The sequence below is a fragment of the Diabrotica undecimpunctata genome, chromosome 7 (assembly GCF_040954645.1).
Source record: "Diabrotica undecimpunctata isolate CICGRU chromosome 7, icDiaUnde3, whole genome shotgun sequence".
In the NCBI taxonomy this organism is placed as follows: domain Eukaryota; kingdom Metazoa; phylum Arthropoda; class Insecta; order Coleoptera; family Chrysomelidae; genus Diabrotica; species Diabrotica undecimpunctata.
In genome coordinates this window covers 63773291-63793866 of record NC_092809.1, presented here as the reverse complement: position 1 = coordinate 63793866, position 20576 = coordinate 63773291, and the positions used below count along the sequence as shown (strand labels likewise).

The following is a 20576-nucleotide window of genomic DNA, read 5'->3' as shown; positions in this document are numbered from 1 at the left end:
GCTGCTACTGTTATATTATTTTAGTTTTAACTTTTTCAATTTTTAAATAGCGTTGGCTTCTGTCTTAATTAGACTAGCACATAAAGTTACACTAACTGCTTTGTTCGGACTTCCGTCCTAACTTGTCAAGATTGTAATTTCAATCAGTTGCTTTCATCAAGTCCTCGTAGACACATCGTCTCATGACCAGCAACTTCATGTGGAGTCATACGTCGTCATGTTACCAAATCCACTGGTAACTTTAACATCATTATTTTTAATACCATATAATGTAAATTAAATTTAAACAAACAATTTTTAATGGGTTTTAACCCATATATTTAGTGGCTCAATACTAGTATACCTAGTAAGTATTAACCAAATTTTGTATTAACCTTGGTCAAAATTTAAATTTCACGTTCTTTTTAATTAAGTGGTTACATACTTTTTAGGACACTGATAATCGAATATGGATTCCGAAAACGTTTTGTGATATAGCCCGATTGGATTTTTAAATTATATACCTTTTATAAAGGATTTTTAATTAAATTTTTTGTGATATATGGTATACAGCCAACTACAGGAACTCAGATTCCTTGTGGACCTTTTTTAGGTCTTACTTTTGTATTATTTCATCCATAATCAGGTTGAATAAAAGAAGACTCAGAGAATCTCCCTGTCTTATCCCATTGCCAGCTTCAATAGGGTCGGTTAGTTTTTCTTTCACTTTTACTTTTATTTTTGTGTTTTGGTAAATATTTTTGATCGTTTTGATTATTCCTAGAGGTATCCCTCTTGCGTACAATAAGTGAATAACGTGCTTTAATTTAAGCCGGTCTTCTTAAGATATACGAAACATAGATATGCCGGTTTGTTGTATTCTAACGATTTTTCTTGTACTTGCCTTATTATAAACGTAGCGTCGGAGCATGATCTTCCCGACCTGAAACCTTGTTGTTCTTCTGCTAGTGTTATGATTTTATTCAGTTTATTTGTTATCACTTTGGTTGTTAATTTTAGTGTTGTATTTAAAAAATAATTCCTCTGTAATTTTCGTCCGGTGGGTTTCCCTTTTTGAAGAGAGGTATTAGGATGCTTAATCTCCATTCTTGAGGAATTCTGTTTCGTTCTATTATTTTTTGGATAAGTTTTAATAGTTGTTTAGTCAGATCTGGTTTTCCGTACTTTGGGTGTTCGTTCGGTATTCTGTTCTGTCCTAGTGATTTTCTAGTTTTTAATTTCCTTAATGCCTCCTTTACATCTTTGTCCTCCATAGTTATTTTTAAGCTTGTCACGTCTGGTGTTGGTGGTTCATTATTGTCACCTTTAGCAAAAAGGGATTGAAAGTGGTCTATCCATGTTTCCTTCTAAATATGTTTCGTTTTTATTAGTTTTTTCATCTCTTTTCTTTGTCATCTGATCATTTTCCATATTTCTTTTTGTGTTTCGTAGTAGTCGTGTCCCATCTGTTTTGAGAAGCTCTTTCAGTGTTTCCTTTTTGTTTGTTTAACTAAAGTATACGTTTCATTTTTGATTTGTTTATAATGGTTTTATGCCTGTTTTTTGTGTTCTCTATTATAAAAAGCTTCCTTGTTTTTTCTACACTTTGTCTTCACTTCCTCTATAAACCATAGTGTTTCCTTTTTTGGTATGTTAGTGTTTGTTACTTTTCTCTCTGCAAGTGATTCTGTTGCTGCGTTAATTATGTTTTTCCCAGCTTCCCTCGATGTTATCGTGATCCAATATTTACTTTGGTTAACAAAGTCGTAAAAGTTCTTTATGGTATCTTTTTAAAAGAACCTAATTCAAAAGGTTTTATCTTTTCTCACGTTTTTAACTAGAAGACTCCCGTTACTTACCTATAACTTTTATATTAGGTATATAGGTATAATAAAATAATATCTCTGAATATTTGCTTATTACATTAGATTATTATTATACCTTCGACCAGGAGAAAGATCAGGCTGATTAAGTTTCGTACGTAAGTAGGTGGACGGAATCCACCTGATATATTTAGTATTTGTTTATGTAGTGTATTGATAAAATTTATTTAATAATTAACTGTTGATATCTTTCCCTGGATTTGGTCTCAGAACCTAAATATCTTTCCTTGTCAGTTTTAGTTTATAAGGTTTCTTAACTTTCTCCTTGAACCCCAAAATGTTAAGTGGCGCCCTGTTCCCTATCTTATTTTATCTTTGGTAATTTTACCCATCTATCTTTTTGTTATTTCTGTATCTTTTCTAATATATCTTATCCTGTCCTATCTTTACTTATTTCGTCTGTTGGACCATTTCCGGTCCCAAAAGCTCTCCACCAACCATCTGGCTATCGTCCGCAGTGTCTCCATCCGTGACCTTTCTACCGCCATCCAAAAAAGGTTTCCGAGGTTACAACCTATAGCATAAAATATAAGTTTTGAGTTTTGACAACAAATGTGAGGCATTTAAAATATGCTTGAGAAATGCTGAATTAAAACTTTCACGTGACAAACAATCTTAAAAGTTTAAAGCTCCTATTTTTCAATTACACTAGTACATTTTTCAATAGTACCTACCCAACTTTTCCTACAAATAACACCCAAAATTGTCTTCTTGGAGGCATTTCCTGATACGTGCGATCGTTTTAAATGTAAAGTTTAAAACGTTGCTACAACTAAAAATTTAAATTTCATGTTGAAGGTTTTGAAGATTGGCTGTAAAAATGTAAATTTTTCTAAGACCGGTCAATAAAGTAATAATTTTTATTAATCTTACGAAAATCGTAAAAACTGGCAAAAATTACGAAACGTTTATTTATTGAACATATCTATAGAAACTAACTTCATTTGCAACAAAATAGAAAAATTGCATACGAAAGCTACAGTCTTCACATTTAAAACACATTTTGATTTTTGTTCATGGGAGGCTCTAATCTAAAGATATCACATTACATGGGAAATAAACTTTTTTGTGAAAGATAATAATAATAATGTGGAATAAAATACCAAAAACTTGTTTGTCATTTAATTGTTTTTAATTGGACTTATAGTTGTGCTAAAAATCGGAATAAATCGTTTTTGACCCTTAAAAACTCACTCGCATCCAAATCGCCCGTAAATTATGTTCTCTTTAATTTTCGTTATATTTATGTTCGTCCTTCTAAAATGGGTTCCATCCTGTTAATATTTTCTTTTTCACTCTACACTATTTTCAAAGGCTTCGGCCTTGATGTTTTAGTTATATGAACTGAATGTAACTCATAATGTAATTTTTATAAAAGTAAAAGTACAGCAAAAAATAAACATAGTCCGATTAATATTAAGCATAGACAGAAAAAATGATAAACACACTGTCACTAGTTATTTTTCTCACTTTAAAATAAAAAATATAGATTTAACTTTTTATAATTTTTTAATAGTTTCACACAGGTAATCTACACAGTTTCACATTTAAAAATAAAACTCTTCTAAACTACCTTACGTAATGCCAGATTGTATAAAAGGGAGCATAGTTACTTTTCTTATGTGCCAGATATAGCTAAGTTTATCATTTTTCCACAGTTTGGAATCTTTGTAATTATTAAAAAGAAGTCGTAAAACTTAAGCTGTAGACTCAACTACTTAATTCTTTGAGCAAACAATTTCTCGGGCTACGTTCTGGAATAATTTGCAAATCCATTATAATCGTCTTTATCAGCCTTAAATATATTGAATTCTTATTCTTTGTTTTACAAAGGAAATACCTCTGGGAAACGCTTGGTAACAAGGCGGTAATTCTCTTAGATATTCTGTTAAGAGCCAGCAATCGTATTTTTTAGATACTATTGTTTAAAACTAGGTTAGCTCGAAATCGATATCTTACAGATATTGTTTAAATTAGAAGTTATAATAGAGAATACTTGATCTTTAAATTAGCTTTTCACAAAAGACATCAAAATATTAATTAAATAAAATACTGAAAATATTACGCTAAAAAATATTTAATGAAACGGGGTATTTACTAAAAGATTGGGATATTCAATTTTGCCTTCCTTAATCTGTTTTCTCGTCAAGATTTTTAGTAACTTATTTAGGTATTAGTTAAAGTCAAAGTGATCAAAGTGAAAGATAAACAGCGCATATAAGCGTGCTACATAAAATATCTTCATTTATATAAGATAAAATAAAAATCTATTTCAATCGCAAACTGTCACGGATACATGCACTGGGTGAAGATCAAGTTAGAAATATTGGCTTTTGACAAGCAACCAGGACAACGTTCCAAATGGACAACATGGGCTAAAATCTTTTCTACCTAGCTTACTTCTTCTTTTTGCTTGACTTTTATCTTTATTTTTATTGTTAGTCGTAGCAATTCATATCTAGTTTTCCTCATTGTATGATCAACGTACTCCAGTTTTCTTTTTTCACTGTTCGTATTTTTTTTCGTTTGTGTGTTCGTTCTTTGTAACACTTCCTTACTTTTAATACAGTCTAATCACGCTATATGTAACATTTAAACAAACAGACCATAACAAAAAATCAGACCTAAATTCTATTTAGGTCCGATTTTTTGAACGTCCTGAACTGAATATAACGCCATATAATTATGTAGAGAATATATATAGTTTCGTACTAGCCTTGGTCCTAATTCTAATATTAGTGACTTTAATGGTTAGTAGCTTTTTCGTTTTTAAAAAGGTGGCTCGTGTTATTTTTATACGGCACGTTATTTTTTTTTTGGTTGCTTTGTGCCATTAATTAACCATGCACCAAGGTACCTATATTGTCCTACTTTTTCTTTAATTTTATTAGAGACGGTTAAGATATCATTTTTGTTGGTAAGACTTTTAGTCAATTTTTTATAAATTTTGTTTTTTTTTTAAATTCATCTTTATTCCAGTGATATTGCATATGATACCATATGGTCAGGAGTTACATATTGTGTAGAAAGGATGACACATTTAAATAGAACTGACCGGGAGAAGTGACGTGAATGAACGATGCCAGATATAATAGTAGTCAAAACGTATATTGGACTTAGGCACATGTAATGATAATGTACAGTCATGGGTATGTTCAACGTTTCGTTCTTTTATAGTAATTAACCAAAACATTTGTATTTTTGTTGTTTAACTTTGTACTGGACAATTTTTCTAGACAATAATTCATAAAATATCAATAAAGAACGAACCAGACGTAAAATAGAAATTGATGGCATCAGAATTGAATAAGTAATGAAAATAAAATTTCTTGGAATTATACTCTCCAGCTTTGGAAACCTGAACAAAGAAGTGGGAGATCAAGTACAAAAAGTAAATAGACTGACAGGATGCCTTAATAACATTATTTGGCGAAACAGACACATTAATACTGAGATGATGTTAAGAATTAATAAAGCCAGTGTAAGACCAATAATGACATGTGCCTCAGAAACAAGATCCGACACAGCCACAACACAAAAGCTACTGGAACCGACAGAGATGAAAGTACTGAGAAGAATTATAGAAAATACGCTGAGAGATTGAAAGAGAAGTGAAGACATTAGAAGAAAATGTAACGTACATTGTATAAATGAATAAACACTAAATAGAAAAAAGTATGGAATAACTACATACGCAGAACAGAAGAGACCTGTGTCGTCAAAATAGCAAGAGAAAAGTCACCAATCGGAAGAAGTATCGGACGACCGTGCAAAAGATGGAGTGACAATCTTCCATACCGGTATAAATCCGCCAATGAATAGGTAGAACTAAGTAGAACTGCTTATAAAGTGGAAGAGAGAGAAAAAGAAAAATTGACAATATATAATAACAAAATTTCTTAAGATACTTGTATTCTTATTTTTTTTACAGTCAATATTCTATGTTATGATTACTTAGTTTTGTTTGCTTATATTTACTTTCTTCTTCTTCTAAAGGCGCCTATCTTCTAGTAATGTTGGCCACAATATTGAACCATCTTATTATATTTACAGCAGCTTGAGATTTATTTATTGGGGGTATGGCTACATCATAGTTACATTTTGTGTACAAGTAAAGAGGACAATACGTTACAAAGAGTTAATAACAATAAATAATTTTTACAAACAAACAACTAGTTAACTAATACGTTCAATTCACTCTTTGGTCGCAATTAAAAAATCGGACGGATTGCCATTAAAGAATCTGATCGGGCATTCCTCTACTAGATGTTTCACCGTTGTCTTTCAGCACCGTAATCGCCACTGACTATTTTGCCCCACCTAAAAAGTGAGTCAGAACACTTGTCACGATTTGTTCTGATTCTGTTCAGTGTGATCCAGATTTGTCTTGTTTGGTCAAAAGCCTCTGGCTTGCTTGTAAATATTAGATATTCCAGAGTCCGGGGGTCAGGCGGTGCATTTATCTCAAAATTTCTTCGCCAAGGGTCGGTTACCTTGAAGTTCCCTACAATTAGAAATCTTTCATAATTTAGATGGTTGTTTCTTGAACTAAGCCTACTTATGTCTCTGCAGGTATTACCAACGTGTAAACGGAGCACAGGATCAGAGTTAATTTTTCTATACTCCCTGACAAGGGCATGTTCTCGGCGAGCGTGTAAGGATGCTATGTGACTTAGTGCTGGTAGCCAGTATTTTGGTATTGCCTTTATTGTTTTTTAAATAATACGTAACGCCTGGTTTAGTTGGAAGTCAACACGTTTGGTGTGCGAACTTTTGAGCCACATAAGTGTACAATACTCTTCAATAGGATACACGAGTTTCAGTGATCTAAGTTCAGTGGATCTAAGTATAGACGTTGAGGAACCCCAAGTGGTACCACATAACTTTTGTATAACGTTAGTTTGTGTTCCTAAGTTTTGCATTTGTCTTTTCAAGATGTTCTTTAAAGCTTAGCTTTCTAGCGATTGTCGCAACTAGATATTTTGGGTGTTTATTGTGGATGAGAAGTTTGTCTTCAAAGTGGATTTTTAATTGGAAGTTAGTGCGCCTGATGTTTTAATGAAAGCAGTATACTTTCGTCTTGATGGCGTTGGTTTGTTATCTCCAGTGACGAAAATATCTTCCTAGGGTTGCTAGGTCGTTTGTTAATATTTGCTCAGCATTCTCCAATTCTTTATGGCTCATATCAAGCTCGATCCTTGCGGAAAATCAATGAAAACAGTAGATATTTAAGTTATTTTCGAAAACCTGTTTCTATGTAATTAGTCAGTGTTAGGACTTGGTTTGTGCAGCTGCCGTTTGGTCGAAATCTTGCTTGTTCCACAGGTATATGTTAAAGTATTGTTTGGCTAATTTTATTATATAGCATTCTTTCAAAAAGTTTGTAGACCATACTTAAAAGTGCAATTAGCTATAATTTTTTTATTAAATCATTAGCTTTTTCTGGTTTTAAAATGGCGACGAATTTTGATTTTTTTAGTTGATAAGGAACATTTCCGTATCTTGGACGCCACTTAGTTTGGTATTACTAGATTGGTTGGGCGGTTGGGTGGGCTACTGCCTCCCTAATTTTCGAAGCAGTGGTACCTTCTAAAAATCATTGTTTTTGCTCATGCTATAGCTCCCGTCAATCTCTCGTAGTTTATGCTTTTTAATGTATGCAGTTAACTTTCCTGAGGTTTCATCTGGGACATGCAAATGATCTTATAATTGGAATGCTAATGCTGATTTTTATCAGAATAGGGCAGTGCTGGCTATGGAGACATAACCTTTCTTGCTGCTAGTAGAGGTTGGCCTTTGCTATCAGTGATAGAAAACAAAGATCGGGCTTAACTCCTTCCTCCAACCTGCAGATCTAAAAGTGCTTCTATATGTGGCGTTGAAAAAGAGGTGGATACGATGATCTTCTGACCACTCGAACAAGGACGAGCCATTTTTGTCTTCTACGTATATAGCTGTGTTCGTAGGAATTAAGAACATATGTAGGCCAGGTAATGGGAGTGGGCTTATAAATATTAGCTATTGTGTTATCACTGATTTTCACAGTTACCTTGTGGATATTGTCTTTGGTAAAAATAAAAATTTAGGCTTCATTTTCTGTTTTTGCGTACATAGACTACACCGTAGACTCTATTCTAGGTAGCACCAAGTAGATCATCGCCTGAGATTTTGCCTCTTAAACTCAATTGGACTTCGATTTTTGTATATGTTTCTTGTATTTCAATAAGGTCAATATCGTTTTCTTTTAATATTCTCTACAGAATTTAGAATTTTGCTTTGCTTATGCCTTCTATATTAAGTTGGCAAACTCGTACACTGGTTTTGAGTACTTTTTTCAATTGGTTTTTAGAAGGTCCATTTGTTGGCAATGTCACCTTTAATAATTTTAAATAAACACTGTGATTTCTTGCTGCCAGAAAATCTTGTGAAAGATTGTCTGGTGCCTCTTGTGCTAGTTTATTTAGATTACCTAGGGTCCACGTGCAGTACTGCGGACGCAAACCAACTTTACATCCCAGCTAGAAATATATATGTTAATGTTAGACCAGTTACTATATCGATTAGTTTCCCATGTGGTAGTTTGTCAAATATTTTCTCGAAATCGATTAAACATGCATACACATCTCAGTTTTACATCCCTGGTTCTCTGTATTAGAACATTTTGTATGTTCTTCTGAAAAGTACTTTTGTCGTTCCAAGTCCTGCTCTGGATCCAAATTGAAGCTAACTTAGTTGTTCTTCTAATTTCATGTATATATATATGCTAAGGTGAATAATAGTAAGAAGTACTTTAAGTACATAGCTCATCAAACTAATTACTGTCCTTTACATTTCCTACCCTTAGCTTTTTTGGGAAGTAGTACGAATATTGATAGTAGTCAGTCTTTTGGTAAGTGACCAGTATCAAATATGTTGTTGAATAGCTTTTTAAGCGCTGTGATTTGGTGTGTCCCTAATAATGGATTTAAAATTTCACTCTGCACTTTATCATGTCCTGGTAATGTCCCAACCTTAATTCGCTTAGTGGTTATAGTTACTTCTTCTTTTGTTATTTCTGGGCCGTAGGGATTGTCTATTTCAGTTGGTCTTCTTGTTGTATCTTTGAATTGTTCTTTCCATGTTTTTAATTTATCTTTAATTGAAGTCAAAATCAGGAGTTTGGTGTCTACTACTATACCTGCATTGTGTTTTTTTCTGGTGTTGTGTACCTCTTTATGGAATCTTTATTTATATTGTCATGTTTACGTCACAGTGACTCATTTTTTGTACTTTTCTCCATCAGACATGATTATTTTGCTATTTTTATTTCTCATACTATATTATTACGCAACTTTTTGTATTCACTGACATTTTTACCTTTTAATGTCCTCCGCTCCTCCATCATTTGGAATATTTGTTTTTGTAAATAAATTATTTTAAAAATCAACATAAACGCACAAAACATTATTTTAATGAAGGGACGAGAGTTTAGTTGAATTTCATTGCATTTACCAAGTTGGATGCACCTTATCAAACACCTTTTGATACCTTCGGTAAGTTCAGTTACAAACTTCACACGCAAAGGAAATCCTCGGAGGATTATTGTGTAGCATTTCCTATTTTGGATTTCGACTAGAAATGTGATTCGGAAATTTGTATTGGTCGTCCGGTTGTTGGTTGTTCAGAATCCAAATAGACCAAATTTACCCCTACGGAGATACCCTACGTGATTGCAATTTCTTAAGTTCCATTTAATTACAGAATAAATATTCATCGTTATAGCAAAGAATAAAGCGATTCCACTGCAAATAAATAAATTATTTGGATTATATCTCAGATACTGAATTATTAATAAAATTCTGAACCAGATTATTATTATTTTACCGTATTAATTCATTTTTCTTATATATATATATATATATATATATATATATATATATATATATATATATATATATATATATATATATATATATGTATATATATATATATATATATATATATATATATATTAAAATAATTTATAATAAAAAGTAAAAAGTAATATAGCATCCATTCAAATTTTTTTACCATAATAATCGCCTGCGAATTTCGATAAAATATGTACCTATAATGGATGTCATTCTCAAGATCTTAAATATTTTTAACAGAACCGCAGTCTAGATGAATTATTAATAGCAACGTTGTTTGTTTGGGCCAAATAGGAAAACAGTGAAGTTCTTCGTAGATGGGGGAATTCACTATCACAAAATTCATCAAAAACTGAAGGAATATTAAGGTGTTATGTAACACTTTTGTAATATTTTTTACAGTGGCTGGTTAACATATAAAATTTATAGAAATTGGGGATTAATTATTTCGATAGAGCAACATGTACTTAAGGTTTCCTTTTGACATAAACTGTCGAATTGTTACTTGTTTAAGTCTTTAAAAAGATTATTGAGAAAAGAGTCATTTAATTGGTCACTGGACATCATTTTCGACTTTTAACTTGACTTTCAAAAAAGTCACTATAATAACTAAAATCGTTACACACAATACAAAAAATCTAAATAGCAAAAAATTAGCTATGGGCATCTTTCGTGACAATAAGAAAGCCTTTGGTCCTGTTTGACAAGCTGGATTGCTAAAAACATTACTGAATATGGGCAAGCTATTCAATTAGTCAAACGGATCGTCTATCTCCTAGACAGGAGGATTAAGAGGAAAAATTACAACTTCATCTACTCCCACTGAAGATGTACCTCAATGTTCCACTCTTAATGCAACATTCTATACCATATACAACATCAACTTCCCCAACTCTAGACACACCAACAGACTTGTACTATTTTATGCAGACAAAACTTATATCGTAATCAAAAATATACTGCATCGAGCTATAATTTAAGTTTTTTGAGATCGTGGCGCTCAGCGCAGCTTTCATTGTCTAAGGAAGTTACTTATCGGACCACCAGATAAAACATCACCGAATACGCTTCGGAAAAAATACAGATATTACGACAGAAAAAAAAAGGAAAATAAAGCAAGAACAACAAGAACAAAAAAGGGGAGGATATTTTACTGACTATTGGAATAAAATTTGCTCTTAAAACTGAAAACTATTGCCATCTAGAAATGGAATATCCAGTAGCAATTATCAAGAAAATTATTTAATGAAGGCACCAGATAATTAGGGAACTTGGGAAGATAACAGTCAGAGGTTATATATAGACACAGAAAACTAATAAATAAATATATATATATATATATATATATATATATATATATATATATATATATATATATATATATATATATATATATATATATATATATATATATATATATATATATATATATATTGTGACAATTAGGGTTTATAGAAAATAATTTATAAGTTATATACTACATAATATTAAGTATTTGATTATTTTAAGAAGTTAAATACTAGAGAATTTTATAAAAATATATTTATGTGAGGGCATTTTTAATAAATTAGCATATAATAATTGTAAAAAGTTGTATTTAGTAATTTTAATGTTGTAAATAGATTTAAGTGAGCCATGTGCCTAGGCAACCAACTATACATACTCCAAGTGTCAAATTAAGAATCATAATTACGAATAAAAGTGGGGTTATATAATATATTGTTTGAAATGTGTATTTTATTAAATTAGAGTGTTAGTTACTAATTTAATTATATATTCTGATCTGAAAAGCCTAAATGTAAACAAAATTAATAATAGAAAAGAATGGAATTCTCTGGATCTCCGGAGATGGCCATGTTTGCGAAATGGTTTGTTCCAGAAAATTCAGACAAGTATTTGATAGAACAAATTGGAACATGATATCTTACGAGATGGTTCTAGAATGTCCAAAAGATATAAATACCCGTGATTTGGATTCAAGATGGCAGTTTTTAAGTTTTTAAGTTTTTAGAAGTTTTTAGTCAGAAGTCAAGCAGTTTATTATGAAAGTTAGTTAGAGTCAGTGAATCAAGTACAAATAGTCCAATAGTTTAATATAGTGAGTTAAATGAAGATTAAAAATTATGCATATAATTTAATGCACATTTATAATTATACACAAATAATTATTGAAGATAAAAAAAGGTATATTGGAAGAAATTAAATTATATTATGGTTGGAGATTAGTATAAATCAACTTATAATAATTGGATATTGGTATATTGAAAAGAAGAATAAATATAAATGCTGTTTGCTGGTTTGGTTGGTGGTGTATAAATGCTGGTGAAGAAAACTATATCTTAAATTGGTAGAAGCTGATAATTGAAAAAAGTAATTTCACAAAAAACAAGGATAACCGAAGTACGAAGACTTTCAGTGGTGATTAGAATATATATAGTGGAAAACAGTTCATTTAGGCATTCAGTGAAAGAAAGGTACAAAATTTTGTTAATATAATTTAGTTAGTGTCATAACAATTTCAATTTTGAAGATAGTTTTGTTTAAATTTTAGATTGTCTATAGAATTTAATTAGTTTTATAAGAATATCAATTTAAAGATAGTTTATTTTAAATTTACATTGACTAGGTTAGATATATATGTGTGTTTCATAATAGTTATAATAAAGATAATTTAAAAAAGTACTTACAAGCTAATTCTTTGAGAACCGCGATAAAAACCCTATATTATTAAAAATACTCATTGCTCATCATACAAACAAAAAACACATCATAACAATATATATATATATATATATATATATATATATATATATATATATATATATATATATATATATATATATATATATATATATATGTATGTATCTATATTGAATGTCCATAAGCAATAAAAAACCGATATACAAATTTTATTACTTAAATAAAAATTAAAATTATTGATATTTCATAAAGACACGGGCATATAAATTTTCAAACATCCTGTATAAGACAAAATACGTATTTTAAGTTGTTCGAAGAATTGTTCATTAGGCCTCAGAAACAAGACTTTCAAATATTATCGATAAGAAATTTAAATAAGTCGGTTATTGTGGAATGGATTTACCCGGAATAAAAGTGTATATAGAAAGTGTTTAAACAATAGACCGGGATTTGCGGTGGTTTTTCTCCCCGAAAGATTATATCGGTAAAAGTTTATTAACAAAAGACATTGAATTGAGAAACAGGTATCGTTTGTAGCTATTACTAAGAAATATTTGTAAAGCAGATAGATTTAGTTAGAATAATTAAAGAATGTTGTTTTCTGGAATTACCCGAATGACGTTTTAAAGAGAGAGTTGGTTGGTAACGATATACGTCACAGAGGTGGTTGATTTTTATTGGTCAATTTTTGAATGCAAGGAGGTGGTGGTTTTGGCTATGAGATAGGAGATAGGAAAAAAAAGGGAGTCAGTTTTCGTCGTCCAAGAAGGAAGGAGCTTTGTGATTTGTGTTTGTTTGAAGTCCCGAAGACGTAATTTACCGGGTGTGTTTATTTACTGTGTAAAAGCTGACCAGTGTCAGGAACGGGGTACAGAGAGATAGAAAAACCAAAGGGTATAAGAATATTAATATCAGACGAAGCCGGAAACATTTGGAGTTATAAACAGGCGCGGAGATTGGCTCAAAAGGAGGCTGCATAGACTAACACGAGTTGTTGGGTTGCAGATACAAGGACAGATATGAGAAAGGTGTACGTCATCTGGACCACAATAGGAGCAGAAGCAGAGAAAGGATTTTTTTTGTGGCGTGGCCATAGAATTGCAACGGCAGAGAAAGAAAGGTCAGTCAATTTTCATTAGAGCAGGAGTGTGGTTTTCATTTATTAATTAAATAAATTGAATAAATAATAGAGACAGTTAATTTTGCGATCATTTAAAAAAAAAAAGAATTATAAAAAGAGCTTAGTTATAACACATATTAAAAATCAATGTAAAATAACATTTGGGTCCATGATAGAAAACAACTTTTCATATATTTAAAGTTAGTATATTGCAAATATTACAGGATTGATTGTTATATAAAATTTCATTAAAATAAAGGACATCTCACATATAGTTCAGTTGAAATTCTATGTATTTTATTCAGGTCATATTACCTATCCCAATTAGGAAGCCAATTGGAAAATATTTTGAATCCACGATCAAAGGTAAATAGTACAAGTTAAATAGCCTGAGATTGTAATTAATTAATGCTGATTTATTGTGATTAATTGGAGATTAGATCATTTAATAAATATAGACAGGAATTTTTCTAAATAAGTAATATAATACAATTTAAATCGCATAACAATATACAGATTGAACGAATTTAAAACGGAACATACGAAATCATTGTATTTCGGCTCAACTCCGCTCTAGGTGGTTGGCCAACAAAAGGTTGTCAAATAATTATATTATAAAAATCCAATACTTCAGCGGGCTACTGGATTCGGAACTCATTCAAGAACAAGTCAAAACTCCACCCAAATAGGTTGCCTAGAATCACTGAAAAAAACTAGACTTAAAAAGCAGTTATTATGCTGTCAAACCACTTATCGCTTCCTTATAGTCCAAGAGATAGGGCCGAATTTATAATGTTAACTATTAAATATTTTTGGTATAACAAATAGTAATTTTACTTATTTTTTATTACAATAAAAAAGTTTTTAAATTTACATTGCATAAATAATGATTGTTCAGATATAAGAAAAATTTGATTTATTATTACATTAATAATCAAATACAAAATATATTATTTCTATTTATCAATAGGTAAAATTCAATTTGTAGAATTCCTTTAACATTTTATAAATAATTATTAATAAAAATCAATTTAATAGTGGAATTATCAATTTTTTAAGTTTTGAAATTTACTTTGTAGATATTTTCAATATTTTTTTTAACTTTCAAATTGATTGAATTTTTTTTCATTAGTTAATTATAATTTTACAAATTCTGTTTGGACATTAATTTTGCATCATTATTATTTTAAAATATTAAAATAATAATGATGCGCGTTCATTTAGATCAGTAATTCTAGACGCATGCGCTAAATGTAATAAGTATCAAGATGCTTTTATTCAACTTCGATTTGACTGACTTCGATTGTAATGAAGTTTTTGAAACCTTAGTCACTTATATGGAACAGGACTGACGAGAACAATTCCAAAAAGAAAAGTAAACGATGTCAGATTTTTACTATTTAACCGGCAGTATAAGTTGCATGATGTGAACGAGCCTTAAAAAAAAAACTAAAAAATTTCGATGCTTCAAGCTTACCACCATGTCAAGATGAATTACACCAACATCTACTGCGAGCTCATTATATTTCAAATATTTGGACAAATGCTCATAAAAAAGTACCAACAGAATTGATTGTTGAAGAACATGGTTGGGAGTTTGAAGATGAAACATATAAATTCAAATGGTTTAGTGGACCTCAGATGCCAGAATCAGTTCGAGAAGTAGTGATTGAAAATGAAGCAAATAATGAATGTGATATTATTGAAAGTGAAAGTGACGAAGATGATGAATGTGATAACATCAATGAGAGTGAGAAAAATGACGAAAGTTTTTCTAAATTTTTTTTTCTCATCGGAAAAATCGTTTGAAAATTTTTGGAAAAAAATCATGGTATAACTTACAGAAAATTGAAAGGATTCTACAAATTAGATTTTACCTCAAAAAATTACGAAAATTTTCATTTACGGAAATTTTTTTGGAAAATTTTGAGGAAAACTCTACTTGACGCTTCTCAGAATAGTAACAGCAGTGAGCATACAAATTTTCAAATCAATCGGTATAAAAATATCATAATAAAATCAGTTTGAAAATTGTTACCGAGACCTAAAATGCGCAGGCAAGTGGTACATTTGACCCCGTTTTGTGGCTCTCTGTACCAACCCAGCTGTCCGCCCTTTTGGATTTAGAGTTTTTAGGGGCTAAATAATAAGCCATGAAAATGGCGGACATATTACTTATCGTTAATTTTTCCCCAAAAAATTGCAATGTGCTGGGCAAATTTTCAGCCATATTATGGATCGTTAATTTTTCCGAAAAAAATTTTAACTTCATCCCTGTATAGCCACCCCCTGTACCACGAGGGACGTCCGCCTGTAAGGCAAAGTCTTAACCCAGTTACAATGAATATATTCCAATAGAGAAATGTCATATTACTGATCAGTTCAAAATTTCGGCTCTATCTCTCCTTTCCTTTAAAGGAGACAGATATTTGAACGATATTTTATACAATGTCTATCACCGGGTATGTATTTATTTTTGTCCAAGTTTTATATTGGTCCACTATTTCAAATGCAGTTCAAACAGACATATATTAAATTGTATGTTCCGTTTTAAATTGGTTCAATCTGTATATATATATATATATATATATATATATATATATATATATATATATATATATATATATATATACACTACTGCCCAAAATTAACGCACCACCTTAAATGTACCATAAGTTTGAAGCTATTTTTCCTCTGAACGGATAATTGGATTTTAATGATTTTTTTTCTCATATTATAGGTCTATTTCTAGGAAATCAACGTATTAATGTTTTCTAAAAGATATCAATGTTTTACCCGTATACGGGGTGTAAAACTAACGTTATGTTTTTTCATCGTATTTTACAACACGCTATGGAATTTATTATAAAGAACCGCAACATCTTATTACTATTTTAATATAGTTTTATCTTTTCTTAAGATTTTGGTAAAAAGTTATCTCGATAACTTAATTATTAAAGATTATACAGAAATTTAAATGTAACAAGTTTTAATTAACATTTAAAGCAAATAAAACATTACTTACATAAACTTTATAGACATTTAATACACCTAAAGGCCAAGAAAATATAACATTAACAATCTTTAACAATTTCCTCTTCCAAAGACACTTAATAACGAGTATTTTCTCCTCTACATCTAATAACTTCTTCACAGCAACGAAGCATACTTAAAATCAAGCGGCGTATTTGGTCTTAATCAGTTGCATCCCAAACTTCTCTCACCATAACTTGTATGTCGTCAAGAGAAACAGGTGGTGGATCAATAACATCCCACAAATTCTCTATGGGATTTAGATCAGGACTTCAGGGTGGTCAGTTCATGGTTTGTATTCCAACCTCGTCCAAATAATCACGGAGCACACGTGCACCATGTGGTCGAATAAAAAAAATTATTTTCTATCTAAGGAGCAAAAGGAACTACAAGGTTAGACAAAATGTCTGTATTATACGTTTCACTTGTTAAGGAACCTCTTCCTAAAGCAACAAGGTCCGTTCGCGCTGTAAGAAATATTCCTTCCCAATCCATTACAGATCCTCCATTGAATTGATATTGAATAAAGTAATATCCAACATTCCAGTCAAGGTGCTCTCTGAAAAATTGTAGTCTACTTCTACGATGATTTGTGTTTTAAACTGGTGCTCTGATAATTTAAATATTATAAGCATCTGCCACTTGTAGGATCTCAAAGTTCAAAGTTCAAAGTTCTCTTCATAGTACGAAGCCTGATAAACTGATCTTGAAGTGGTGTTGTGAGTCTTACTTTTCCTTGTCTACGCCATCTCGCCATGGTCGTTTGTTTCTCTAAAACGTTGAATGGCTTGTGATATTGTAGTATGAGAATGAGATACTCTTAACCTCAAGCCTATTTCACACTAACTTAACCCTACGTCAGCTAAAGTAATTACCTGCACACATTCATCTCGGCTCAGATTTCGAAAAATACGGTCATGTCAACTTATACACGTAAAACAGCAAAATAATTTATTGAAACGTAACCAATATTGACAGTCTAAATCTGTTCTGTCAAATTGTTTGATTTTTCATTGCCAACTAACTGCTTCCATTAATGAGTATTACAATTCAATAAAATCACGTTATGCTTTGAACGTACTTTACTTTTTTGATAATAAAAATAACGATAATTTTTTTATGAAAATGTTTAAGACAACTAATCTATTTCGAAATATTAAATAGACGTAGCGTTTGCTTCTAATAAATTTTATAGGGTGTTGCAAAATAAGATGAAAAAACAACTTTATTTTTATACCCCTTATATGGGTAAAACTTTGATAGATCCCAGAAAATATTTTTACCGTAATTACTTAGAAATAGATCTGGAAGGCAAAAAAAAATCATCGAAATCCAATTAAGGATTCTAAAGAAAAATAACATAAAAATTATGGTACAGTTGAATTGGTGCGGTAATTTTGGATAGCAGAAAATCACGTAATGCTTTGAACGTACCTTTATTTTTTAATAATAGAGATATCAAAATGACTTTTTTAACGAAAATGTTGAGAAATAATAAAGCTATCTCAAATTATCAATAAAATGTAGCGTTTGTTTCTAATACATTCTACAGGGTGTTGCAAAAAAAGATGAAAAAACACAATTATATTTTTACACCCCGCAAAACGTGGACATTTTTCAAAAAGCATAATTATAGTAATTAATTAGAAATATACTTACAATGTGAAAAAAAAAAAAATAATCAGAATCTAATTAAGGGTTCAGACGAAATATAGTTTCAAAATCATGGTCCATTTGAGGTGGTGCGTTAATTTTGGAGAGTAGTATATATATATATATATATATATATATATATATATATATATATATATATATATATATATATACTGGACCTTATGGCTTATATATATTATATATATACCGGCTGGACCGTACTGAAGACGACCAATAGTGAGAAATACGTATCCTGTTTTGCAAGACATGCCATTACATTTTACTTTATATATATATATATATATATATATATATATATATATATATATATATATATATATATATATAATAATGGCACGCTATATACATTATATATACTATACGTCTCACGTCGCTTGTTTTGATGTGTCATATATGCTAGTATTAGGCTCATTGTTTATTTTGTAATCAGTCAGACAAAGTTGTCAGTTCTAATAAAGCAAATTACCCTATATTTATCTTATGCTTTGTGTATAAAGCAAATATGTCTATTATCATCTATAGTGTCATGTGATATGTCGCTATAGGGTCAATAATAACGAAGCCTACGTGTAGTGCCGTTTTGGTATTCACTTCACTGCTGTGATAGTGATTAGTGTAGTAGTGTCTGGGTGCTCGGGAGACTTTAGTATTAATTTTTATAATAGTATTAATCTTAGCTCTCGGTTTAATTGTACTAACCGCGGAAATTTCTCCGAATGTAGGTATATATATGTATATATATATATATATATATATATATATATATATATATATATATATATATATATATATATATATTGTTTAATTTAATTAATATAAAGATATTTATTTATAATATTAATTTTTTTTCTATTTTCATTAAAAAAATAGAAAAAAAAAATTTGTGACGCCTATGAAACGCCTAACCTAACGTAAATAATTGGAGAACTTCCCTCTTTCCGAATAACATTTTTGGAATTGAGATGTTTTTCGTTTAAAAGAGAATTTACACCACTTTCTCTATCGAAGATTTTTGTTGATCTAGTAAGGACATTTTCCACCTTGTCTAATATTTTTTTTTAAATAAAGCCTTTTTAATTGTCTGTTTTTTACAAAAATTTGTGTCAATTTTTGATTGGTAATAGTTATACAATTAAGTAAAAGATCTATGTTTATAAAAGATCTGTATTTATTTTGGGGTAATTTAAAATATGTAAAAAGTGTACCTATTGTTATCTTCCCTTTTTCTTCCTTTTAATCTTCATTTTCTTTTAATAGGGAGGTATCCTAATTTTTTGGAATATCCTTATTTTTCACAATTACTCCTCCGGCAGTTTTTTATATTTTCACTTCGGTTGTTTTCGTTTCAAACACTGCCTGGAGTAAATTCGAGGTGGTTTGAGTAGGTCTGCGGTTACCACAGCCGGTTCCAAGGCCAGATAAAATGTGGAGGTTGATTTGCAAGGTCAGAAACCTACCAATCGTAAAAACAAATACTGTTCACCGAAACAATGTACAGTCTGAGAACCGAAATAATACTATGACGACGACCACGGAAAAAATAAGGAAACGCGAAAAATATCCAAAACCCAGATGAGAATTACATTAAGTATTAGGTCGCTCAACTTGACGGACCAAGAAATAACCCTGCTATTGAAGTGCAAGAAAGAGAAATAAATAAATATTTGCGCTCTACAGAAAACAAAAAAGAAATAAAAGGAAAATTAAAATTAGATAAACACATACCAATCTACAGTGGAGTAGCAAACGAAAACCAGACCAAAGAAGGTGTAGCGTCACTAATACATCAAAGGTATCAAAATTACATCAAAGAGTGTGAATGCAAATAAGAAAGAATTGTAACAGTAAAAATGAGGCTAAAGAAAAAAGACATGAACATCAACGAAGTATACTGCCCAGAAAATAGCAAGCCTTAAACAACAAGAGAAACGTTTTATGACGAATTAAACAAGTAGTAGATCAAGTCGATGGGAAGATGATGATATTGGGGGATTTTAACGATCGAAAAGGCAATTAAACGAGAATGTTAAAAACTAAAATAAGGAACTGAAGATAAACTTCTCCACGAATAACGAACTTAGAATAGACAACAAATTTTTTGACCATAAAGACGAACACATATATACATTTAATAACACTTGTGGACAAAGATCTATAATTGACTATATTATAATCAACATATAAATCTATCAAAAATAATCGACGTAAGATGCCTTTACTTAACAGATGTAGGCAGCGACCATAGCTTAGTATTATGTACAATACGAATTAACCTGAAATACTCTACAATCAAGAGAG

The 20576-nt window shown here is 30.6% G+C and overlaps 1 protein-coding gene across 8 annotated transcripts in view; it reads right to left on the bottom strand.

Annotated features, from left to right (window-relative positions):
• Positions 1–20576, bottom strand: part of Dh31 (diuretic hormone class 2) — a 710452-nt gene that overhangs the window by 107916 nt on the left and 581960 nt on the right. The gene's annotated exons all lie outside the window — the stretch shown is intronic.